This window comes from Amblyraja radiata, chromosome 38 (genome assembly GCF_010909765.2).
Source record: "Amblyraja radiata isolate CabotCenter1 chromosome 38, sAmbRad1.1.pri, whole genome shotgun sequence".
NCBI lineage: Eukaryota > Metazoa > Chordata > Chondrichthyes > Rajiformes > Rajidae > Amblyraja > Amblyraja radiata.
The window spans coordinates 11575249-11602103 of NC_045993.1; the positions used below are offsets into that span (position 1 = coordinate 11575249).

At 43.5% G+C, this 26855-nt stretch overlaps 1 long non-coding RNA gene across 1 annotated transcript; it reads left to right on the plus strand.

The window, feature by feature from the left end:
* The first annotated feature begins 227 nt into the window (after positions 1–227).
* On the plus strand, positions 228–8721 carry LOC116966930. The gene is made up of 3 exons (XR_004410094.1): positions 228–243; positions 2917–2919; positions 8658–8721. It is a non-coding gene; the product is annotated as an uncharacterized LOC116966930 (long non-coding RNA).
* Positions 8722–26855: the final 18134 nt, after the last annotated feature.

Consider the following 26855-nt stretch of genomic DNA (forward strand, 5'->3'; position numbering starts at 1 on the left):
TAGGATGTGCACGCCATACGCAAGAAGAAGAAGTTAGAATATGCAGCTTTACTAGAGGAAGAGGCAAGAAAAGTAACAAAAATAAACACTGATTATTGATAGACACAGTGTTATAACCATATCAAACAGGAAGTTAATATTTACAATACTATGATTTTCTGCCAATTTATATTTTAATTTCTATTCACTAGATCCCACAAGAATTTGTCCTGATTGGGGGAAGGGAATTGAGTGGTGTGGTTTGTTAGGGCATTGCTGTTTCAGGCTTTGGGAATGCATTCCAGACAGTTGGAAGACCCAAAATGCCTGTGTATTTCTGTTCAGTGATATGATGTTTAAACATTCCTGGTCCTGCCCCCACTCCCAGTGGATTGAAAACCACATCACAAAACAGTCCGCCCCCACAATTCCCAACTCATATTTTTTTCTGAAATTGTTGGTATGCTATGTTAAATGGAGCCAACTTTTTTCTCCGTTTAACATTTGACAAGATGCCTATTATTGATAGCATATCCCTTTCACAGGGACCCACTAAAAGCTCATTTATTGTCTGTATTACTGAAAACTACAGTGCAGAGGTTCTACGGTGTGACTCACATGCCTTTGGCAAGTTTGAATATCTCAGCAAAGTATGGCAGCAAAAATTCCCACAACTAACCTCAAATGCCTTTGAACAAATGAAGGTAAAATCAGGTTGGATTCCTCGCCTTCTATCCCTTATTCACCATCTCATGAAGGTTCCCAGACAGGGGCAAAATATGAACTTTCATCAGCAGGGTAGGACTTAATTGAGATGTTTACTACAGTCAAATAACTTTGCAACACGCCTAGTTCAAAACATACAAACTCAAACTTGAAATATGGGTGCTCAGAAATATCCTGTGTAGCCATGTCTAACATGAGTCAGCATGTACAAGAGAGGGGGAGGAAAAAAGGTTAAGAGATATGCATGTAATGTGGCAACAGTTATTATCAACATCCATCGCATAGATTACAGATTCTTGCCAAATATTATAAATTGAGCAGCCTCTTCAGAAAACACATTTACATGCATGCAATACCATTAATTACAGTATTAGCCTAAATGAACAAGAGTACCAACACTACCTACCTGTCAGCAAAACTCTCACAAAAATGCTACGTGATCTTGATTGTAATTTAGCACAATTTTGCACTGAGATGGTAAATTCTAAATGACTCAAACATGTAGCTAATCATCTGCAAACTGTTTTTGTGGCTTGGTTTACAGGAAGAAAACAATTCAGCCACAGCTGTCAGTTATTCAAATTATCACATTCCATTTCCAAATTACTATTTTTTTTCTAAATTCTTTGATGTAGTAACCTACTGCTTAAAATTGCCCAACTGGGCCTCGGTTAGTGGAAGTTCTAATTCAGTGTCAGAAAGTTGAAGATTCAAGCCTCAATCCAGAAATCTGAACGCAAAAATTTAAGTAGGTAGCAAGGTGAAAAGTAAAAGTGGCAGGCAGACAAAACCAGGGCAAAAATCAAAAAGGGCCACTTTTCAACATAATTGTATAAGGGGTAAGAGTGTTGTAAAAACAAGCCTGAAGGCTTTGTGTCTCAATGCAAGGAGCATTCGTAATAAGGTGGATGAGTTGAATGTGCAGATAGCTATTAATGACTATGATATAGTTGGGATCACGGAGACATGGCTCCAGGGTGACCAAGGCTGGGAGCTGAACATCCAGGGATATTCAATATTCAGGAGGGATAGAGAGAAAGGAAAAGGAGGTGGGGGAGCGTTGCTGATTAGAGAGGAGATTAACGCAATGGAAAGGAAGGACATTAGTTTGGAGGATGTGGAATCGGTATGGGTAGAGCTGCGAAACACTAAGGGGCAGAAAACGCTGGTGGGTGTTGTGTACAGGCCACCTAACAGTAGTAGTGAAGTTGGAGATGGTATCAAACAGGAAATTAGAAATGCGTGCGACAAAGGCAAAACCGTTATAATGGGTGACTTCAATCTACATATAGATTGGGTGAATCAAATTGGCAGGGGTGCTGAGGAAGAGGATTTCTTGGAATGTATGCGGGATAGTTATCTAAATCAACATGTAGAGGAACCAACGAGAGAGCAGGCTATTTTAGACTGGGTATTGAGTAATGAGGAAGGGTTAGTTAGCAGTCTTGTTGTACGTGCCCCCTTGGGCAAGAGTGACCATAATATGGTTGAGTTCTTCATTAGGATGGAGAGTGACATTGTTAATTCAGAAACAATGGTTCTGAACTTAAAGAAAGGTAACTTTGAGGGTATGAGACGTGAATTGGCCAAGATTGACGGGCAATTAATTCTAAAAGGGTTGACGGTGGATATGCAATGGAAGACATTTAAAGACTGCATGGATGAACTACAAAGATTGTTCATCCCAGTTTGGCAAAAGAATAAATCAGGGAAGGTAGTACATCCGTGGATAACAAGGGAAATCAGGGATAGTATCAAAGCGAAGGATAATGCGTACAAATTTGCCAGAAAAAGCAGCATACCGGAGGACTGGGAGAAATTCAGAGACCAGCAGAGGAGGGCAAAGGGCTTAATTAGGAAAGGAAAAATAGATTATGAAAGAAAACTGGCAGGGAACATAAAAACTGACTGTAAAAGTTTTTATAGATATGTGAAAAGAAAGAGATTAGTTAAAACAAATGTAGGTCCCTTGCAGTCAGAAACAGGTGAGTTGATCATGGGGAACAAGGATATGGCGGACCAATTGAATAACTACTTTGGTTCCGTCTTCACTAAGGAAGACATAAATAATCTGCCGGAAATAGCAGGTCAAAGGAGTTGGAGGAATTGAGTGAAATCCAGGTTAGCCGGGAAGTGGTGTTGGGTAAATTGAATGGATTAAAGGCCGATAAATCCCCAGGGCCAGATAGGCTGCATCCCAGAATACTTAAGGAAGTAGCTCCAGAAATAGTGGATGCATTAGTAATAATCTTTCAAAACTCTTTAGATTCTGGAGTAGTTCCTGAGAATTGGCGGGTAGCAAACGTAACCCCACTTTTTAAGAAGGGAGGGAGAGAGAAAACGGGGAATTACAGACCAGTTAGTCTAACATCGGTAGTGGGGAAACTGCTAGAGTCAGTTATTAAAGATGGGATAGCAGCACATTTGGAAAGTGGTGAAATCATTGGACAAAGTCAGCATGGATTTACAAAAGGTAAATCATGTCTGACGAATCTTATAGAATTTTTCGAGGATGTAACTAGTAGCGTGGATAGGGGAGAACCAGTGGATGTGGTGTATCTGGACTTCCAGAAGGCTTTCGACAAGGTCCCACATAAGAGATTAGTATACAAACTTAAAGCACACGGCATTGGGGGTTCAGTATTGATGTGGATAGAGAACTGGCTGGCAAACAGGAAGCACAAGTAAACGGGTCCTTTTCACAATGGCAGGCAGTGACTAGTGGGGTACCGCAAGGCTCAGTGCTGGGACCCCAGCTATTTACAATATATATTAATGATCTGGATGAGGGAATTGAAGGCAATATCTCCAAGTTTGCGGATGACACTAAGCTGGGGGGCAGTGTTAGCTGTGAGGAGGATGCTAGGAGACTGCAAGGTGACTTGGATAGGCTGGGTGAGTGGGCAAATGTTTGGAAGATGCAGTATAATGTGGATAAATGTGAGGTTATCCATTTTGGTGGCAAAAACAGGAAAGCAGACTATTATCTAAATGGTGGCCGACTAGGAAAAGGGGAGATGCAGCGAGACCTGGGTGTCATGGTACACCAGTCATTGAAAGTAGGCATGCAGGTGCAGCAGGCAGTGAAGAAAGCGAATGGTATGTTAGCTTTCATAGCAAAAGGATTTGAGTATAGGAGCAGGGAGGTTCTACTGCAGTTGTACAGGGTCTTGGTGAGACCACACCTGGAGTATTGCGTACAGTTTTGGTCTCCAAATCTGAGGAAGGACATTATTGCCCTAGAGGGAGTGCAGAGAAGGTTCACCAGACTGATTCCTGGGATGTCAGGACTGTCTTATGAAGAAAGACTGGATAGACTTGGTTTATACTCTCTAGAATTTAGGAGATTGAGAGGGGATCTTATAGAAACTTATAAAATTCTTAAGGGGTTGGACAGGCTAGATGCAGGAAGATTGCTCCCGATGTTGGGGAAGTCCAGGACAAGGGGTCACAGCTTAAGGATAAGGTGGAAATCCTTTAAAACCGAGATGAGAAGAACTTTTTTCACACAGAGAGTGGTGAATCTCTGGAACTCTATGCCACAGAGGGTAGTCGAGGCCAGTTCATTGGCTATATTTAAGAGGGAGTTAGATGTGGCCCTTGTGGCTAAGGGGATCAGAGGGTATGGAGAGAAGGCAGGTACGGGATACTGAGTTGGATGATCAGCCATGATCATATTGAATGGCGGTGCAGGCTCGAAGGGCCGAATGGCCTACTCCTGCACCTAATTTCTATGTTTCTATGTTTCTAAGTTGCAATTCCAATCCAACACTGAAAGGGTGCCTAAGAAGGAACTGCAGATGCTGGAAAATCGAAGGTAGACAAAAATGCTGGAGAAACTCAGCGGGCGAGGCAGCATCTATGGAGCGAAGGAAATAGACAATATTTCGGGTCGAAACCCTTCTTCTGTCTGAATTTTTGCTGTTTTTAAAACTTTAAACGATTAAAAAGTTCGGAAATATAGGTGAGAATGCGACGGGAAGTTTATCACCTCGATGGGAAAAATGTGAGTAGAATGGGTGAAAATGGGAAGGCTGTAGCCTAGCGTTTGGAAGAAAATAGGAATAAACAGATTATGCCTAGATGACACACGCACACAAACACATATACATACACACAAACAAGAGAAGAGTTTTAGTAATATAGATAAAGGCTGGGCAAAATGCATTATGGAATTCCTGGGCATGGAATGTGGCATGCCATTCTGTATGCTAGAAAATAGCTCCATATAGCAAAGACACACAAATTAAATACAAATAATCCTTGGCATTAGATAATGTTTATTTATTAAACATTCATAAATGGTGAAATTACTGGCTTTTTCCATTAAACATTTTGGGACTTTCTGAAAGGGATGGTAAAGGCACCAAATAATCGCACAATTGTTTTTCTCTTTTATTTACAAATTTCCACGTGAATAATACGCTTTCAATGGAGGAAAGTGAGCTCCTTCCTCGACTCAGATAACACAGAAACACTTCTGCAGTCAGAATCATAAGATGACACCAAAAATGTGTGATTGATGAAGCAGGCGTTGATGAGCTTTGATTGTGATTGTGTCGATGTGCTAGACCCAGAAATGATCTTCAGAGATATGCAAGGAACTTGAATCTGTTTACACTCACCATTGTTGTCCCATTGATGAAGACAGGTTTGTGAATCCCCGGATTTTCCTTGCTGAAATCCACAATCAGTTTCTTGGCCTTGTAAGATTGTAATTCGGGACATTGCGTGCAAACGTTGCTTGTCCAAGGCCAACAGCATTATAAAAGACCCCACACATCTCCATCATGGACTGTTCACTCTGCTGCCCTCGGGCAAAAGGTATCGCAGTATAAACATAGAAACATAGAAACATAGAAATTAGGTGCAGGAGTAGGCCATTCGGCCCTTCGAGCCTGCACCGCCATTCAATATGATCATGGCTGATCATCCAACTCAGTATCCCGTACCTGCCTTCTCTCCATACCCTCTGATCCCCTTAGCCACAAGGGCCACATCTAACTCCCTCTTAAATATAGCCAATGAACTGGCCTCGACTACCCTCTGTGGCAGGGAGTTCCAGAGATTCACAACTCTCTGTGTGAAAAAAGTTCTTCTCATCTCGGTTTTAAAGGATTTCCCCTTTATCCTTAAGCTGTGACCCCTTGTCCTGGACTTCCCCAACATCGGGAGCAATCTTCCTGCATCTAGCCTGTCCAACCCCTTAAGAATTTTGTAAGTTTCTATAAGATCCCCTCTCAATCTCCTAAATTCTGGAGAGTATAAACCAAGTCTATCCAGTCTTTCTTCATAAGACAGTCCTGACATCCCAGGAATCAGTCTGGTGAACCTTCTCTGCACTCCCTATAAGGAGCAGAACGGCCTGGTTTTGCAACAGCTTCTTCCCCCGATCCATCAGACTCTTGAATTCCAAAAAATGTGCCGTCACTATTATCTATTTTATCTATTTTATCTTTTTATCTGTTTTATCTTTTTATCCATTTTATCCTTTTGTTGTTTTATGTTGCACGGTGAGCCAAATGCAACGAAATTTCATTCAGACTTGCATTTATTTGTTGGTGTATTTTTGAATGACAATAAAATCTTTGATTGATTGATTGGTTGATTGATTGATTCTGACACCATTCACTCCTGTACTCATTGTTACCCATTATTCGTCTAACAACAGTATTATGGTTGGCATTGGGTTGTGTCTGGCTCCACAGTTATGGCTATAGAGTTGAAGAGCACAGCCTTGCGGTGTACCTATCGGTGTACCAAGATCACTTTTGAACACAAGAACACAAACAACAAAGTGCTGGAGGATGTTAGTTGGTCAGGCAACTTGTGTGAAGGGAAATAGACATCAACGCCTCCGATTGGGATTCCTCTTCAAATCAATCAAACCCTATATGGAGAAGATAGACACAAAAAGCTGGAGTAACTCAGCGGGACAGGCAGCATCTCTGGAGAGGAGGAATGGGTGACGTTTCTGATCGAGACCCTTCTTCAGACTGGTTACAGATAAGGGAAACGAGAGATATAGACGTTGATGTGGAGAGAGGCAATGAGTGAAAGATATGCAAAAAAGTAACGATGATAAAGGAAACAGGCCATTGTAAGCTGTTTGTAGGGTGAAATGATGAATGAATGAATGAATAAGTTTATTGGCCAAGTATTCACATACAAGGAATTTGCCTTGGTGCTCCGCCCGCAATTAAGAATGATACATAAAACATTAAACATTATGCATATGCATAACCTTTGATTCTTCTAATTTATCTACTTACCAAAAGCATCTTTACTTATATTAAGTAGTGGTCTCAGTGGTTTGGAAAATGAAGACAATAGTAACTCGTGGCGAGAAGCCAGCAAGTTAACACCACCAAAGTCGGAAATACATAGCGATACAGCTCAGAAACAAGAGCTTTGGCCCACCACAAACTAGCAAAGCGATTTGTCTTCAGAAAAGCAGAACAATTTCTAGACACCCTGAGCATGAGTTTTAAGAGCTGAGGTCCCACTTTCTTGGTCAATAATGTAGGAGATGGTGGTGTATAAATTGCTTTCCTAATTTCCCATATTATGATTGTGATTACACTTCAAAAGCCCACACTAGCCTTCATACCTACTTATCCTACACTAATCTCATTTTTTTCTCCACATATTCCCCTCAACCTCACGCCAGATACTACCATTCACCTACACATTAGGGACAATCTACACTTACCAATTAGCCTGTGTTATCCCGACGCCGGAACTCCATCATCCGGCGAGAGGGCCTGTAACATCGAGCCGCCGCTGCGGCGACTGCGAAGGCCTCAAATAGGCCCCGACCTCGGGTAAACACAGAGGAAGAGGACTGAACTTTTTAGTGCCTTCCCTCTCAATGGAAAATGCTGATTCTGCTGTGGGGGGACGTTCATGTTAAATTCCATAGTGTGTTGTGTCTTTTCTCTTTTTTATTTTATACGGATGTATGGAAACCTAATTTCTTCTATGTAAAGCACTTTGGTTTCAACATGAGTTGATTTAAATGTGCTATATAAATAAAATTTACTTACTTAAACCCCTGTCCCACGGTACGAGTTCATTCCAAGAGTTCTCCCGAGTTTGCCCTGATTCGAACTCAGAGATTTACGGTAATGGCCACTCGTCGGTACTCGGGGCTCTCGTGGACATTTTTCAACATGTTGAAAAATCTTCACGAGTCTTCCCGTGCTTACCTGCCGTTAGCGAGTCTTCCCGAGTACCTGACGTTAGCACTAAGAGACGTCCCCGTTCTCCGACGTACCCACTACGTTTATTCTTCGTGCTTACCACGTGTTTGATTTTTTTTAAACTCGGGAGAGCTCTTGGAATGAACTCGTACCGTGGGACAGGGCTATTACTTACCAGCTTGCATGTTTGCATTGTGTGAAGAAACCAGAATCCATAAGGAAATCTCTCCTGTCACTGGGAAAATGTGCAAATTCCACACAGACAGCACCCAAGGTCGGAACTGAACTTGAGCCATTAGAGCTTCATTAGCTGCACGAGTTATCGTCAGAGGGCCAGCAAATGTAAATTGCCCTGATTTGAATGTTAGCTGCTCAGCCAGTTCAGATACCATTTCAGTAGCAGGATGGTGTGTCGAGACATCAGTCACTGGCACCATGGATAGGCAGCAAAACAAATTCAGGGCTGAAATGCCACAAGGGTCTTGCAGCACTAAGGGTTGGGGTGGTGTGAAGGAATTGAATGGGAGACCAGATTAATATTCCATCAGCAGGTGTAATTTCCTATTCCTCCAAACTCACTAAGGAAAGGTTGCTCATACATTCAAATAGGTTTAGATAGCTTTCATTGTTGCTGGATCAACAAAGGCAGTCATGTGGGTGGATGCTCTGCAATTGTGTGCTGCATCAGTGAGGGAAGGGAAGTTGAATACAGAGGTGTCGTCAACGACTTTGTTGAGTGGTACAACTGAGTCACCTGCAGCTCAGCACTGACAAGACTAAGGAATTAGTGATGGACTTTAGGAGGAGAGGAACACTCCTGCCCCCTGTCCCCTGTCTCCATCAAGGGTGCGGATGTGCACTTTACCAAGGAGTACAAGTACCCTGGAGTTTACTTGGACAGTAAACTGGACTGGTCCAGGAACGCTGAGGCCCTATAAGAAGGGACAGAGCCAGCTGTACTTTTTGAGAAGGCTCCGTGCCTTCAACGTCTGCAGTAAGATGCTGCAGATGTTCTGTCAATTGGTGGTGGCTGGTCCCACTTTCTTTGCTGTTGTGTGCTGGGGTAATAGGGGGAAGGCTGCGGATGCCAACAGAATGAACAAGCTCATCAAGAAGGCTGGCTTCGTCCTGAGGGTGGAGTTGGATTCACTGGGGGTAGTCTTGGAGGGGGGGATGCTCCTCAAACTGCAGAACATCTTGGACAATACAGCTCACCCTCACCATGACACACTGGTCAACCTGAGGAGCACTTTCAGCAACAGACTGGTTCCACCAAGTTGCAGCACAGAACGCCACAGGAGATCCATTTCCCCTGTGTCTATCAAATAGTACAACTCCTCCCCCTTCTGTCGTGGGGTAGACTGACTCCTCCCCCCCCACCCCGACAATCTTTCTACATCCCCAATCCTGAACTTTCCACTCCTCAATTTAATTTCATGGTTCATGTATCTTGTTGTGTTTTATGACTGTTGGCAGACCAATTTCCCTCCTGGGATAAAGAAAGTTCCATCGTATCATATCGTTGCTCAGGAAATACTTGGGGTTCTCATGTATATTGTGGGAGCGTGAGTTACATTTATGAATAGAGGGGTTTCACTTACACCCAGGATCAACATAATTAAAATGGTGGATAAAGAGTAGGAAAAATAGATAATTGTTTTAATTGCTTTCCTGTCAGTTAACATGAGCACTAAGGACAGGACAAAAGAACTCATGATTAACTTTATCCAGAAATGTTAAGTGGAAGATCCAACTCCCTTTCCTCCTGAGATTTCCATCATCAAAAAAGCCAGTCCTCAGCCAATTTGATTCACACTGCTTGATAGTAAGAAAAGGCTGAGCAAAGAATTGTGGAAAGAGAAAACTGTGGTTGTAGTACTGAAGATCCATGGTCAAGAATCAGCTATGTTCTTATGCATACAAGGGCGAAACAAAGAACTGAATTCCAGAGGTTAAAAGAGTGTTAAGGACCTGTCCCACTTTCACGACCTAATTCACGACCTTTTTTACTCGTGGACATTTTTCATCTTGCTAGAAAAAACGCCCCTGACCTACTTGATGCCACGAGTACCTACGACTAGCATCACGGCCTGCTATGGCCTACCTACGACCTCCTACGACCATGCTGCGAGTAGGAGTCAAGGGCAAACTCGGCAGAGGTCGTGAATTAGGTCGTGAAAGTGGGACAGGCCCTTTAGAACGAGCATGGCATGTTCCAAAGGGACGGGCGATGGCCTCCGTTGCCCTCAGCCGCTTAGTTCGATGATCAGCCATGATCATATTGAATGGCGGTGCAGGATCGAAGGGCCGAATGGCCTACTCCTGCACCTATTTTCTATGTTTCTATGTAGTAATCCGCTTGAAATTGAGGTCAATAGATATCAAACGGAAATAACTCTAATTGTTGAAGTCATATTTTATATAAACAAAGACGAATGTTGTTGTTGACAGTCAATCAGCCTTGCCCTTGGACGTCACCGCGGGAGCTACTCATGGTCTTTGACATAATCATATTCAATTCCTTCAGCAATTAATTTTGTTCCATCGTGGGCCAAATGGCCTCCTCCTGCTCCTATTTTTTATGTGGGGATATTTGTGGATGATTAATAATAATAATAATAATGGATGGGATTTATATAGCGCCTTTCTAATACTCAAGGCGCTTTACATCGCATTATTCATTCACTCCTCAGTCACACTCGGTGGTGGTAAGCTACTTCTGTAGCCACAGCTGCCCTGGGGCAGACTGACGGAAGCGTGGCTGCCAATCTGCGCCTATGGCCCCTCCGACCACCACCAATCACTCACACACATTCACACACATTCACACACAGGCAAAGGTGGGTGAAGTGTCTTGCCCAAGGACACAACGACAGTATGCACTCCAAGCGGGATTCGAACCGGCTACCTTCTGGTTGCCAGCCGAACACTTAGCCCATTGTGCCATCTGTCGTCCATTGTCGATTGACAATAGACAATAGACAATAGACAATAGATGCAGGAGTAGGCTATTTGGCCCTTCGAGCCAGCACAGCCATTCAATGTGATCATGGCTGATCATCCCCAATCAGTACCTCGTTCCTGCCTTCTCCCCATATCCCCTGACTCCGCTATTTTTAAGAGCCCTATCTAGCTCTCTCTTGAAAGCATCCAGAGAACCAGCCCCCACCGCCCTCTGAGGCAGAGAATTCCACAGACTCACCACTCTCTGTGAGAAAAAGTGTTTCCTCATCTCTGTTCTAAATGGCTTACTCCTTATTCTTAAACTGTGGCCCCTGGTTCTGGACTCCCCCAACATCGGGATTGCATTGATTAGTGTTAGTTTCCAGCAAACAAAACATTTCATGCTCACATGAACCAAGGCCTAGAAAACATTCATGCAAGGGCTGATAAGTGGTAACATTCACATGACGCAATGATCATCTCCGACAAGTGAGAGTCTACCCAATTACACAATATTCAATCATATTACCATCATCAAGGCATCAACATCTGAAATATCACATGATGACATATCACATGATGAAATATCACATGATGACAAGAGCAGTTCAAATGATGGGTTGCCTCCTAACCCCCTAAAGCTTTCCACCATCGATAATGCACATATCATGAACATGATGGTATACCCTTTACTTACCTTGATGATTAAACTCCAACTCAAGAATAGTCAATATTCACTATCCAGAAAAGTATAGGTTGCCTGACTGGCACCTATCACAACCCTAAACATTCATTCACCCCACTGTGATTGCAGCGTGTACCATCTACCAAATCGACTGCAGTTATTCACCCAGGTTACCCAGATATTACCGGCAGAACCCATCGTCAAGATGAGACGATGTGTAGGAAAGAACTGCAGATGCTGGTTTACACCGAAGATAGACGCAGACCCCTGTACGGAGCCGGCTCAGGGCGACCCACTCTTTGCGGGACAGGTCCGAGCCGGGTGGGGCTGTGGTGCTCGGTGAATTAAGGAGGTTGCAAAGTTTGTCCCCAGCTGGTTCTCCATGCTCCTTGTGTGTTGAAACCGGAGCCACAGAGGGTCCCTGCGTGACGGGAGAAGGGCCGACGGGATGACTGGCGTTGAGGTCCCAGTTGCTGTGAGTCCTGGGCGAGGTGGTGCAAAGGATGCTTGGCGTCTGATGGGGCCTTGCACACCAGCCTATGAGTGAAGTACTCTTTGTGAAGCTTGGCGGGTGCGATACCTGCGAGCACAGGCAGAAGATCCGTCGGAGTAGGACGTAGGCAGCAGGTGATGATCTGCATGGTGTCGTTGAGGATGACGTCTAGCTTGCTAGTATGAGTGCTGTGGCACCATGCTGAGGCATGTTTTCGACTACACTATACAGCAAAGCTGGAATAACTCAGCGGGGCAGGCAGCATTTTTGGAGAGAATTAATGGGTGCCATTTCGTGTTGAGACTCTTCTTATTTCGGGTTGAGACCCTGCTGCTTTAATTTCCCTCCTGTCTATGGACATGAAATAAGCTAACCTGACCCTACCGCCAAGAACATCCAGGTAATTAAATCTGAGACCCACCCTCTCATCTGTTACACATTGGCATCAGCATGTAACATGCCATTATCAACATTGAGCCAACAGAATGATATTCTGTTGTTGGCACTCCTTGCTCTTCTTTCCTTTTAGAACTGACCATGGCAATATTTTAGAGGGTTTGAAGATTGATAAAAGGAGGAACCTTCTTCCTACTTTTTAGTATTGTGTGCTGTAAGGTCCCTGTGTACTACGGAACAATGACAGCATATTACTCCACCAATTCGTTGCAGGCCACAAAATCTGATGAATTTGAAACTCAAATGATAAAGGAAATGACTCCAATCCGCCCCCATCAACTTCCAAATGAACATATAATCTGTAATATACATTTAATGTGTTCTTTTAAAAATATTCTGAAGGAAGTATGTGAAAAGTTGGTTCCTGTTTCTATTTAGTACACATTTCAAATCAGCTGGTATTCCTTAACAAAATGCTTATGCATTCGATAGGATTGAGAAATAGTTTGTCATTAGAGTTTCATGGCAACAAATGTTCTAACTCGACTTGTTATAAATGTTGGGTCTGACCACAGTCATGTGTTCAGGAGGATGTGGTTTGCACAGAGCGATGCTCTGCATAAAATGCTCCAGGCAATCGCGTCATTGAATTCATTCTTTCTAAATTTCAGCCTGATAGCCACCGTTCCAAAGCACTCTTTCCATTTTTCCGTTTAAGATATTGGGATTTTTTTGGCAGCACTTGACATGAATGTCTCACAACACCAAATGGAACTTGCTGGTTTTACTCTAAAGAATGATTGGGAGTGGACGTGGGGGGCGTAAAGGGGGGGCATATTTTTCATGTTTCTCTCACCACCTTTCATGTGAAGATTGAACAATTTTCTGAGGCACCAACAGAGCCGGATTTACCATTAGGCTTCATAGGCTGAAGCCTAGGGCCTCAAAATCTAGGGGGCCTCCGGCCAAGGTGTATAATATTTTTGACACTGTCATAGGCCTTTCTTACATATGCTGTCACAACGCACATTTATCTCTAAACAACCATTCAGTGATTTTCCTTGCCCTCCATTTGAGAATAATACTGTTTTAAGCCGATAACTCGACACTAGCACTGGCAATAAATAAATAAATAAAGCGCAGCTTTCCAGCCCCTTATCTCATTGGCTAAGCTCAGCTGCAAATCGGTGTCAATCTGGTGGACCATCTTCCTCTAGTCGTGGGGGTGGGGGATTGGGAGGGGCCTCACAAGTGGAACAGCCTAGGGCCTCTCTTCATCTAAATCCGGCACTGGGCACCAAAGCCTGCTCAAATGGTAACTGGTCTCCACACATACGGATTCTCACGCAGCCAGAAACCTCAAGAGTGTTTAATTCTCATATGTACCCTCAACGGATCAATGAACTTGTCACTTGCTGCACTTTAACGGGCCTGTAAATGCAATGCGCACAAATAATATAGAATAATCAGAATACAATGAATAAACGACTGTAATACTAGGCATCCATAAGAGTGCAAAAACTATAGTTGGCAGTGCAAACAAAGACACAGTCCAAAGAAGATCATAGTTGCTGAGGTTAATATTGTGTAGTGCTTCAGAACTTGCTGTACAAAAGCTTGCTATGGTGGCGTTGGAGCAGAGATGCAACGCCACTAACTTCATACCAGCAGAAAAGGTCCTATTTATGTTTGTGAGGTCCTTACATTTTGTGGCAATGGTAGTGTTATAAACCTCAATGGATTTATGCTGAATTATGCAAGATGTGCCATTAATGTACATACCGAGAAATAATAAAAACACAGATATATCAACAGGCCAATAAAATGCCTAAATATAGAAACAAGGACTGTAAATGCTGGTTTACACAAAAGGACACAAAGTGCCAGAATTAACTCAGTGGGTCAGGCAGCATCGCTAGAGAACACGGCTGGGTGACGTTTTGGGTCAGGACCTTTCTTCTTGCTTGAAGTACTGTATCATTAAGAGAATGCACTCAATTGATCGGTTCATTCAAAACAATGTGATACATAATGAACGATAACTAGTGCACCTTTTTAGAGCTTCACATGCGATATGAGGGGATTTCTTAATCAGAGACCTTACACAACATGATTGTGGTAATCTGTCACGAAATAGAGAACCTTTTGTTGCCTTGCTACATCTCAGACTGAACATTTCCAATTCCCTCCTTTGCTATATGGGTGGTAACCAGAAATAAGAATTTTGGATAATTGAAATGAAATAAAAAATGAGGCCCAACCTTGCCCTCATCCAGTGGTCAAGTCAAGTCAAGTCAAGAGACTTGTTGTCATGTGTCCCAGATAGGACAATGAAATTCTTGCTTTCTGCAGCACAACAGAGTATTGTAAACAAAAATACAGAACAGTTCAGTACAGTATATACATAAATAAGCAGATAAAGTGCAATAGGCTGTTACAGTTCAGGGTCTGTTTGTTGGCGAGTTTAATAGCCTGATGGGTGTGGGAAGAAGCTGTTCCTGAACCTGGATGTAACAGATCTCAGGCTCCTGTACCTTCTGCCCGATGGTAGTGGAGAGATGAGTGCGTGGCCAGGATGGTGTGGGACCTTGATGATGTTGGCTGCCTTTTTGAGGCAGCGACTGTGATAGTTCCCTTCGATGATGGGGAGGTCAGAGTCGATGATGGACTGGGCAGTGTTTACAACTTTCTGCATCCTTTTCTGCTTCTGGACCCTCAGGTTGCCGAACCAAGCCACGATGCTCCTGGACCCTCAGGTTGCCGAACCAAGCCACGATGCACCTGTAGAAGTTGGAGAGAGTCCTCTTTGACATGCCGACTCTCCGTAGTCTTCTCAGGAAGTAGAGGCGCTGATGTGCTTTCTTTATGATTGCATCTTCGGAAATGTGCACGCCCAGGAATTTGAAGTTCTTGACCCTTTCCACCATCGTCCTGTTGATGTAAACGGGATTGTAGGTCCTTATCCTACCCCTTTCAAAGTCCACAATCAGTTCCTTGGTTTTGCTGGTGTTGAAAGCCAGGTTATTGTGCTGGCACCATTTGGTCAATCGGTCGATCTCACTTCTCGATCTCACATACATGCAAGCATTCCATGACAGTTCCTAGTATCCATCATCAAACAATAATCAGGACTCTTAAATGGTTTTACCCACTTATTTCAGGAGCACTAAAGCTGTTTATACAATTCTTTTGTTAATCCCACTCAGTGCAAATAGGAAATTAGATTATGATATTCTTGGCCTGATTAACACACTGATCATTCATGTTACTAGTCTTTGTTGGCAGTTTTCCCTTTATTTTTCTTGAAGGTAGTAACTGTTATTGTCTATGACTGAATGATTCTACGGGAGTAAACGGCCAACTTACATATCCAGCCTAGTTACTTTCTTTGCACCTGGCTACATAGACTGTTTGTTTGCACATTTGCCTCTCTAACGCTAGACGCCCAGACGATGCTGGAAAACAAAGTCGTGTAAAACTCCAATAATCCAACACCCTTGCAGTTTTGGTTGTGCCGGACTAGTCAAAGTTTTAGATTATTGGATGTCATTTCAATGAATACTGCAACACGCTTTCATTTCACTTTTTTAAAAACATGCAGTTGAACAAATAAACCCGGTGAGATTAACGGGAGTGGGAAATGGGAGTGGGAGCACTACGAACTCCAGCTCCGCTGGAATCCCGACACATTCCTGGCTTCTGGTGCTGTGAAACCCAACCCGGCTCCATCTGCATACTCGACCTGCACTCTAGATCCCAGTGTTTAAGAAAGAACTGCAGATGCTGTAAAATCGAAAGTTGACAAAAGTGCTGGAGAAACTCAGCGGGTGAGGCAGCATCTATGGAGCAAAGGAAATAGGCAATGTTTCGGGCCGAAACCCTTCTTCAGACTGATGCAGGTTTGGGGGGGGGTGGGAAGAAGAAAGGAGAAAGGACGAGGAGGAGCCAGAGGACGATCGTTTCGCCCTACATCGGTGAGACCTAGCGTAGGCTTGGCGATCATTTCGCCGAACACCTCCGCTCGGTCCGCCTTAACCAACCTGATCTCCCTGTGGCTCAGCACTTCAACTCCCCCTCCCATTCCAAATCCGACCTTTCTGTCCTGGGCCTCCTCCATGGCCAGAGTGAGCACCACCAGAAATTGAAGGAGCAGCACCTCATATTCCACTTGGGCAGTCTGCACCCTAGCGGCATGAACATTGACTTCTCCAATTTCCGGTAGCCCTTGTTGTCTCCTCCCCTTCTCAGCTCTCCCTCAGCCCTTTGGCTCCTCCTCTTCCTTTCTCCTTTCTTCTCCCCGCCCCCCCCCCCCCACCCTACATCAGTCTGAAGAAGGGTCTCGGCCCGAAACGTTGCCTATTTCCTTCGCTCCATAGATGCTGCTTCACCCGCTGAGTTTCTCCAGCACTTTTGTCGACCTCTAGACCCCAGCCCTGGCCACACTCTGTACCCTTGACTCTGTCTATCCAGTCCTCTTATACTCTGGATCCCAGCTCAAATTCTGCACTAATATATGAGCCCGACCATTAGAATTTCTGAACCATTGGATGCTGTATTATCAGTGTTTTATTGTAACTAATATAAATAAATCAGGGACAAAACCACACATGCTGATTTATTCCACTGTGTCCAGGAGAGGAATGGTAAACAGCAAAGATCCTATAGCAATCTTCGGTAAACAGCACCAGGACTCTGATCTGAGTATCAATGTTCGAAATTAGAGAATTGATTTGTGACAGTGTTTGTTTATTGTTGATATAACCATGTGGGTGGGACAATCAGATGAATGCAAAATTGAGCTCTTGGACTAAAAAAGCCAATAAAGATTCTATTAAGTTCCCACATCATTCAGTGAATTCCAAAGTGCATCCAAGATGCTTCTTGTCAGAGCAATGTGTCATTTAACCTCATGCATTCTTCCCCTCCCATGTGGACAAATTCTTGGCTGAATAAACAGCTGTAGCGAAGAACTAAGGAGACTTAGTGTAGCTTAGAAAACATTTTGATGTGAAGTGAAAACCACAATGGAAATGTGCAAGAAAAACTGCAGATGCTGGTTTATACCAAAGAGAGACACAAAATGCTGGAATAACTCAGCAGGTCATGCAGCATCTCTGGAGAAAAGGAATAGGTGACATTTCGGGTTGAGACCCTTCTTCAGACTGAGAGTCAGGGGAGAGGGAAACTAGAGGTATGAAAAGGTTGGGGAACAAATCAGAACCGGCACTGACATCTTTTCATACCTCTAGTTTCAACTCTCCCTTGACTCTCAGTCCGAAGAAAGGTTTTGACCTGAAATATCACCTATTCCTTTCCAGAAATGCTGCCTGACCCGCTGAGTTACTCCAGCATTTTGTGCCTAACCACAATGGAAATAATGTATATTGAGTTATTACAAGGAAAATGCATGATGTTAACGTCGTTGATTTTGAGTGTTTAAACCTAAAACATAGAAAAGCTTGGAAGTAATGAGGAATGATCTGCATTAAGTTTAATAGGTAGAAATGCCATGGACTGTGCAGTGGGCACTAGTGGTAGTGAAATCGGTTAATCTTGGAAAAGTACACATGGACAGTCCAATTTAAACTTGCAGTAGAAGATTGATAACAGGATATTAAATTAGTTCTGTTTAGTTTAGAGATACAGTGGGGAAACAGGCTCTTCGGGCCACCCAGTCCGCACCGACCAGCGATCCCCGCCCACTAGTCCCACTTTCACGACTTAATTCAAAACCTCTGCCGAGTTTAAAGGACCTAAAAAAAAATCAAGATCGTAGTAATCTACTAAACTCCTACGACCTTCCACGACTATGTTCACGGACTCCAACGAATTCTTATGAGTATGTCTACGAATTACCACGACTATTTTGATGCCCTTCTTACGAGTAAAAAGTTGCAATTTCTTTCATCCCGACATTTATTTGCTCGTGGACATTTTTTATCGGGCTGGAAAAAACGTCCCGACTTACCTGATGCCACGAGTACCTACGGCTGGCATAACGAGCCGCTACGATATATCTACGGATTCCTACGACCTCCTACGGACTCGTTACGAACATTCTGCGAGTTTGAATCAAGGGGAAAACTCGGGAGAATTCGTGAATAACTTGTGAAAGTGGGACAGGCCCTTAACACTATCCAACACACACTAAGGACACAACCCTTGACTCTGTATTATTAGGAAAGTTACAGAATTATTGCTGAAGGTGTGATTTAGTATCACTAGAATGTAGAAATGATAACTCTCAGGAACGGCTCGGCAGACTGGGGCTTTCTTCACTAAGAAGATATGGATGATAGAGATCTTCACGGTAATGAAAGTATTTAGTTAGATAAATACAGAGCACAAAATCCATTTCACTTGATATTTCTTTTTAGCCCATCCTATTTGTAGAGCTACGGCAAGTGGTCCCAGCACCAAAATGTAGAAACAAGGAACTTCAGATACTGGTTTTAAAAAAAAGGAGTAATTAGGCGGGTTAGGCAGCATCTCTGGAGAACATGGATATCATGTTATCTGGAGAACCACCTAACCATGTTCTTCAGAGATGCTGCCTGATCCGCTGAGTTATTAAGGGCCTGTCCCACTTAGGCAACTTTTTAGGCGAGTGCAGGAGACTCTGCGCTCGCCACATATTCGCTGGTGGTCTCTGGTGAGTCTCCTTCATGGTCGCGAGGAGTTCCCGCATTCTGGGAACTAGTCGCCGCCTCAGTATGGTCGCCGCAAATTTTTCAACATGTTGAAAAATTTTCTGCGACCAAAAATTGGTCGCCATGGAGAAAATCAATAATCCTGTAGTCGTAGGTGCAGTTGTAGTGGGGTCACCATGTAGTTGTAGGCAGTCGAGGTAGTTGTAGGTAGTTTTAGTTAATCTCCTTTGATAACCGATCATTTTAATTGGCTCATTGGGGGAAAAAAAACTTAAGTACTAGTTTTCAGAACCAAGGATAACCGACCGGTAATGTTAAACGCCCGCCGAACTTCACAGCTGTGTATCTCTGGCTTCTTAAAAGTTGTCTGGCTTCTTAAAATTGTCTCCACTCCTTCTCCCCCCTCCCCCCACCCCCTCCCCTCTTTTAAAGGTCTTACCGTACACTTTGCTAGCCTTCTTAACCTTCTTGTTCATTTCGGTGTGTGTCTGTATCACCTTGGCTTTGCACCGTGTGAATTTCAGAATTTCAAGTTGTAAAAAACGCTGTGACCTACTTGAGGCCACGAGTACGTGGAGACCACTCACGAGCATGGGGAAGAGTTACGAAGACCTCCCACGACCTCGTGGCGACCATGCTGCGAGTATGAGTCATGGGCAAACTCGGCAGAGGTCGGCAATTAGGTCGTACAATTGGGGCAGGCCCTTGTGAAAGTAAAGTAAACTCCTTAATGAAAGTTTATAGTTTGGTAGAAGATGGGGAAATTCAGAATTGTTTGCAAACTTATAACTATGAATACATGGAACAGATTTCAATCACAGGAAGTTATTCCAAGCTCAAATGAACTGTTAGATTGTTATTTAGTAATTAATACAAATAAAAGGGAGCTAACAAACAACTTGTAGAAGAGTTAAAGAGAGAAACCTGGAGGAATTTCTTTTAAATGTAGACGCACATTTTGAGAGGGACAGTTTAAGAAGGAACTGCAGATGCTGGAAAATCGAAGGAAGATAAAAATGCTGGAGAAACTCAGCGGGTGAGGCAGCATCTATGGAGCGAAGGAAATAGGCAACGTTTTGCGTCGAGACCCTTCTTCAGACTGATGTGAGGGTGGGGGGGGGGGGGGGGGGGGGGCGGGAAGAAGAAAGGAAGAGGCGGAGACATTGGGCTGATGGAGAGCTGAGAAGGGAAGGAGAAAGCAGGGCCTACCTGAAATTGGAGAAGTCAATGTTCATACCGCTGGGGTGCAGACTGCCAAAGCGAAATATGACGTGCTGCTCCTCAAATTAACGGTGGTGCTCACTCTGGCCATGGAGGAGGCCCAGGACAGAAAGGTCAGACAGAAAGAATGTTTATTTTGTATAATAGCAGTAATTTAAAAATCTACGATGAGCTGTTGGTTGGACCGATGACCTAGAATGTTATTACATCTCCGGGAATTGTAAGGTTTTAAAAACAATTTCAAGAAAATGATTCTGTCAAACACATGAAGACGCAAGTAAAAGCATTTCAAATAAGAAAATCATTGCTAATTCTTTCCTTTAGGTAGGAATATGAATATAAATTGATCTGTGGTGTAAGTTTAGAAATGTAGAAATTGTAATGTGACCAAAAATATTGTGTGGTTTAAGTAGAGCATTTCATGAGCATAACCCTCAGAAATAATTTAGTATTGATAATCCCCTCCCAACGAAAAATGTGCAACACTAATATTGAGAAAATGTTTGTATGGAGAACCCAAATATAGAAGTTATAAACATAAATCGAGGAGACTATTCAGCAGATACTTCTTAGAAGCAGGGATTATTGAGGTAAATAGCTCAGATGTGTTTAAGGGGAGCTAGATAAACTCACAAGAGAGGAAGATATATGGATAGATGTAGTGTTAGAGTTAAATGTGAGCAGAGAGAAAGAGGGTTTGTCACAGAACAATGGGTGAATGGTCTGATTCCCTGCTGCCAATGCACACAAACTTTGTGTTAAACAGTCATTTCCTATGAAGGCTCACACAGATGTAGCAGCAGGAAGTCAGGCTCTTTCATACTAACCAGGATTATCCTAGATTGATCCCACACATTTATTAAGTTAACTAAGTCTCGGGAGGATGTGAATACAGGTGTTGCAAGTGCTGTGTTTAGGGATTAAAATAGACCCAGGTTCTTATTTAAGGTCACCTTCCATCAAGGCACCCGGGTTCGATCTTGATTATGGGTGCTGTCTGTAGGGAGTTTGTTAGTTAGTTTTCCCTGTGAACACATGGGTTTGCTACGGTTTCCTCCCATACCACAAAGACGTACAGGTTTGTAGGTTAATTGGCTTCGGTACCAATTGTAAATTATCCCTAGTGTGCATGATAGTGCTAATGTACGGGGTGAGCACTAGTTGGCGTGGATGGACTCGGTGGGCCGAAGGGCCTGTTTCTGCACTGTATCTCTAAACATACATAAACTAAGTGCTGCTGGGAAGAGAGGATAAATAGAGACCAAGGGAAGATGCATTGGTTCAGCTGTGACCAGAGAATGGTTTAGTCTAGACCCGAAACGTCACCCATTCCTTCTATCCAGAGGTCCTGCCTGTACCGCTGATTACTCCAGCATTTTGCACCTCTACTTCCTGAGAAGATTACGAAGAGTCGGTTTGTCAAAGAGGACTCTCTCTAACTTCTACAGGTGCATAGTAGAGAGCATGCTGACCGGTTGCATCGTGGCTTGGTTCGGCAACTTGAACGCCCTGGAGAGGAAAAGACTACAAAAAGTAGTAAACAGTGCCTAGTGCATCATCGGCTCTGACCTCCCTTCCATCGAGGGGATCTATCGTAGGCATGAAAGGCTGGCAATATCATCAAGGACCCACACATCCTGGCCACACACTCATCTCCCTGCTACCTTCAGGTAGAAGGTACAGGAGCCTGAAGACTGCAACGGCCAGGTTCAGGAATAGCTACTTCCCCACAGCCATCAGGCTATTAAACTTGGCTCGGACAAAACTCTGAACATTAATAGCCCATTATCTGTTATTTGCACTTTATCAGTTTATTTATTCATGTGTGTATTTACGTATATAATGGTATATGGACACACTGATCTGTTCTGTAGTCAATGCCTAGTATGTTCTGTTGTGCTGAAGCAAAGCAAGAATTTCATTGTCCTGTTAGGGACACATGACAATAAACTCTCTTGACTTTACTTGATTTTGTGTCTATCTTCGGTGTAAAACCAGCATCTGTAATTCTGTCCTACACAATACTCACTATCACTACAATGAAGGTTCCTGACCCAAAACATGAATAATTTCTCTTTCCACAGGTGCTGATTGATCTGCGGAGTATTTCCAGCATTTACTATTTTTTATTTCAGATTTCTGGCATCTGTAGTTTAAAATAAAATTTCACTAAAAAATTTCCAAAATTCATTTGGAAAAGGATGACTGATATTTGTGCAGAGATGAGAGAAGTAAATTAATAGGAATGCTGTATAGAAGCAAGACAAAAGAAAAGTTAGGAAGCATGTCTCAATAAAATTAAGGATGAGGGGAAAACAGGAATAGAACAATAAAATAAAAATAATAAAAAATAATCCAAACTCCCCCCCCCCCATCTAATGCATGAAATTCCCAGAAGGGCATGTGAAAATTCTCTCCAGATTCCAGGAGTTCAGCCGCTAATTCTTAGCCTTCGGCCTCACGAGCACTAAATTTCTGCATGTTTTTCCTTAATCTCTTGACATTTCACAAGACATTGACAAAATCCAGAAACATTGTGTAAAAGGCTGAATTTTTAGCCATTTATGTAGTTGTTCCAGGAATTCTGTTGACCTGGTGCTGGGGTGACCCCATGGAGATTCCAAGCAACAATCTCTATGATTTACTGTATGAATTCTGCTGCGAGCTGTTGATTTTCTCTCACTAATATGTCCTGCTTTTCTCCTCTTCCAACAAATGTGACTCTCCAAGTTTCACGTCTATGCTGGGACTGACCTGCTCTCACAACATTGTCTCTCAGTACTGAGTAGAAATGAAGATTAGAGGTCATCAAAATGGATGATGCTCAGTGAACCGTCAGGCTGATTCAACACAAACCCAGTCACCAGCACCTCCTCCAACCTCATCTATTGCATCCGCTGCTCTAGATGTCAGTTGCTCTACATCGGTGCGACCAAGGGTAGATCTTGGCGATCGTTTCGCCGAACACCTCCGCTCGGTCCACATTAACCAACCTGATCTCCCGGTGGTTCAGCACTACAACTCCCCCTCCCATTCCGAATCCGACCTTTCTGTCCAGGGCCTCCTCCACGGCCAGAGTGAGCACCACCGGAAACTGGAGGAGCAGCACCTCATATTCCGCTTGGGCAGTCTGCATCCCAGCGGCTTGAACATTGACTTCTCCAATTTCCGGTAGCCCTTGCTGTCTCCTCCCCTTCTCAGCTCTCCCTCAGCCCTTTGGCTCCTCCTCTTCCTTTCTTCGTCCCGCCCCCCCCCCCCCCCCCCACTCCCACCCTAAATCAGTCTGAAGAAGGGTTTCGGCCCGAAACATTGCCTATTTCCTTCGATCCATAGATGCTGCCTCACCCGCTGAGTTTCCCCAGCACTTTTGTCTACCTTCGATTTTCCAGCATCTGCAGTTCCTTCTTGAACACTGAATATGAGAGTTGAGTTTGTAACAACACAATCACAGGAACCAGAAGTATGCTGTACAGAAGATTCAAGTTTCTGCTGAATTGACATTCATCAGGTAGCAGCACAGTAGAGTAATAATCAAAGTAAGATCCTGCGGATGCTGGACACACAAACTAAAAATAGAGAATGCTGGAGGGCAAATACAGAGTTAATGTTTCATTTAGACTGGGTTTGCACTATTTATTATAGCAAAGTGCGTTTACACATTATCTTTAACATTGAGAAAAATTTGCCAGAGGTTTTACAGGGTGAAATGAGTTACGTGATCAGTACCTTGATTGAAGAGATATCTCTTGAAAAGACTTACAAAAGGTCAAATGTAAAATGTGTGTATTTAAGAAAGGAGTTGCAGTATACAGATCCAAGTGGGCAAAAGACTTTGTCACTGGAGGTAGGGTAGCAAAATAATGTGTATGAGCCCAGAGTTAGAGAACTCGAGGAAGCTGAAGAGAATTTAGGTTCTAAAGGTAAATGAGGAAAGACCATGCTGGGATTGATACATAGAACGGAGAAAAGTACAGAACACGAACAGGCCCTTCGGCCCAGTGTCGATTGAAAATACTAGTTCTGCCTAACTAATCTTCCACAGAAGAAATTGAGTTGATGGCAAAAATCCATCAAGAGGTCCTGACCACGGGGGGAAATGGAGGAGGACTGGCCAAATGTTTGTACCTTCCACCACAGTGATGAATGCTGTGGTGGATGTTTGTGTTACATTTTTATTGTGTTTTTGTGTGTTCTTTTTCATTGTACCACTGCGGGCAAATTCATTTCACTTGCACTTTATGTGCAAGTGACGAATAAAACATTGATTGATTGATTGAAAATGAATGTGTTCAACTTACTGGTGCCTCAGTTGCAAAGGTTCCTGTCTTATGTGAGACAGGTAGTCTGATGATTATGAGGTTGAGTGAATGGAAGGGACATGAAGAAACTTGCAAGTTGAGCCTTCATTTATAAAAGATGTTCTTGACAAATGGTATGTAGAAAGGAGGAGTAAGGGCCAAAAATGAAATCTTGGAATGCTCCAAAGATGACTGAGCACTAACAGGTCAACAACTCTTGGATCACAGCAGGAAACTATCTGCGGCTTGGCAGAGACAGTGTTAGGGTCAGATGTACACTTGCTTTGCAGCTGAATAGCCAGGCCGTAGTGACAGCTTAATTTGTCATATAAAGTATTGAATGGGAGCCAGTAGCTTTGCCATCACATTCTCACCATCTAAACGAGATTGATCCCTGGGATGGCGGGACTGTCATATGAGGAAAGATTGAAAAGACTAGGCTTATATTCACTGGAGTTTAGAAAGATGAGGAGGGAATCTTATAGAAACATATTAAAAATATAAAAGGACTGGACATGCTAGATGCAGGAAAAATGTTCCCAATGTTGGGTGTGTCCTGAACCAGGGGCCACACCCAACATTGAATAAAGGGGAGGCCATTTATGACTGAGGTGAGAAAAAACTTTTTCACCCAGTGAGTTGTGAATTTATGGAATTCCCTGCCACAGAGGGCAGTGGAGGCCAAGTCACTGGATGGATTTAAGAGAGAGTTAGATGGAGCTCTAGGGGCTAATGAAGTCAAGGGATATGGGGAGAAGGCAGACACGGGTTATTGATAGGGGACGATCAGCCATGATCACAATGAATGGATCGAAGGGTTGAATGGCCTCCTCCTGCGCTATTTTCTATGTTTATATGTTAAACAAAGATGGGGAGAGAATCAAATAGGGAACTATTCCCAATTCTGGAAAATAATTGGTAAGATTTATGCAAATGTTTTTTTTTAAATCTGCTTGTTTTCTTATGCCGCTGTCCCACTTAGGAAACCTGAACGGAAACCTCTGGAGACTTTGCGCCCCACCCAAGGTTTCCGTGCGGCTCCCGGAGGTTGCAGGTGGTTGCCGGAGGTTGCAGGTAGTGGAAGCAGGTAGGGAGACTGACAAAAACCTCCGGGAACCGCACGGAAACCTTGGGTGGGGCGCAAGGTCTCCAGAGGTTTCCGTTCAGGTTTCCTAAGTGGGACAGGGGCATTATTTATATTACTGTAATCATCACAAATATATTGAATCAATTACATTATTTCCCAGGTCTCTACCTAACATTTCAATACACAATCAATATGCATGATATTCTGTGTGAAGTAACTATTGTCGACCTAACAAGCTTATGCATGTTAATTGTGTGCCAGAGAACAAAGGTATGCTGGTTTACACAATGAGCAAGCACCATTTCTGAAACAGAAATGTTACTCTTTCACTTTGCAACATTCACAATTTCCATTCAAGACTATGCAATCCATGGTTTTACATCTTTAAGTTTGTCCTTGAACACTTTAGCTGGGCGGGTAGAAAACAGACGTTTTAGAAAACGGAACTCGACATAAAACAATAAATCTCGAGCCTTGTTGATATTAGCTGTCAGTATAGTTCACATTAATCACCAGTCATCGTTGTGCATTTTCTGTAGATAATGTTTATTTGTGCATAGTTCTAGAGTGTGTGCTTCCTTCAGTGAGCTGTCAATAAGTTATAGTTAAACTCCTCACCATTGACCCAGGAGCAAAATTGGGTTTTTTATCCTTTCTTAGGCCCCCTTCGGTCATGGCTGACCATGGGTGTCTCCTGGGTGTTATTCCCTATACGGAGGACGCCTGTGCGTGACTTTGTTTAACATGGAGAGACTGGTGCACAGACAGCCACCCCACGGTCCTTGACAGATCTGGGTCAGGATCCAATGGCATGGAGTCCAAGACGACCGGAGACCCTTTTCTGCCGCAGCCTTCATCCGCCTTCCCAGCCGTTGTGTCGCTCCACTAAGGTCAGCCACCGTCCTCCGCCTGTTCCACCGTTGAGGTCTTAGTTGGATTGCTCTTTGTCAGAGACCTCCCCCTCGACCTTACCGCCATGGGTGGCCCTACATGGAGCACAGCTCCAGACGGCATCGCTCTCAGGATTTCAGGTCCACACAAGCTTCTCCACCACAACAAGGTGACGATCCACGGAGAAGTACATCCTTCACTAAGTGCATCCTTTATTAATTGGGAAATACCTTCACACCTCTTCTTTCAAAGTAGGGAGGGAAGGTGTAATTGCGTTTGGGAAG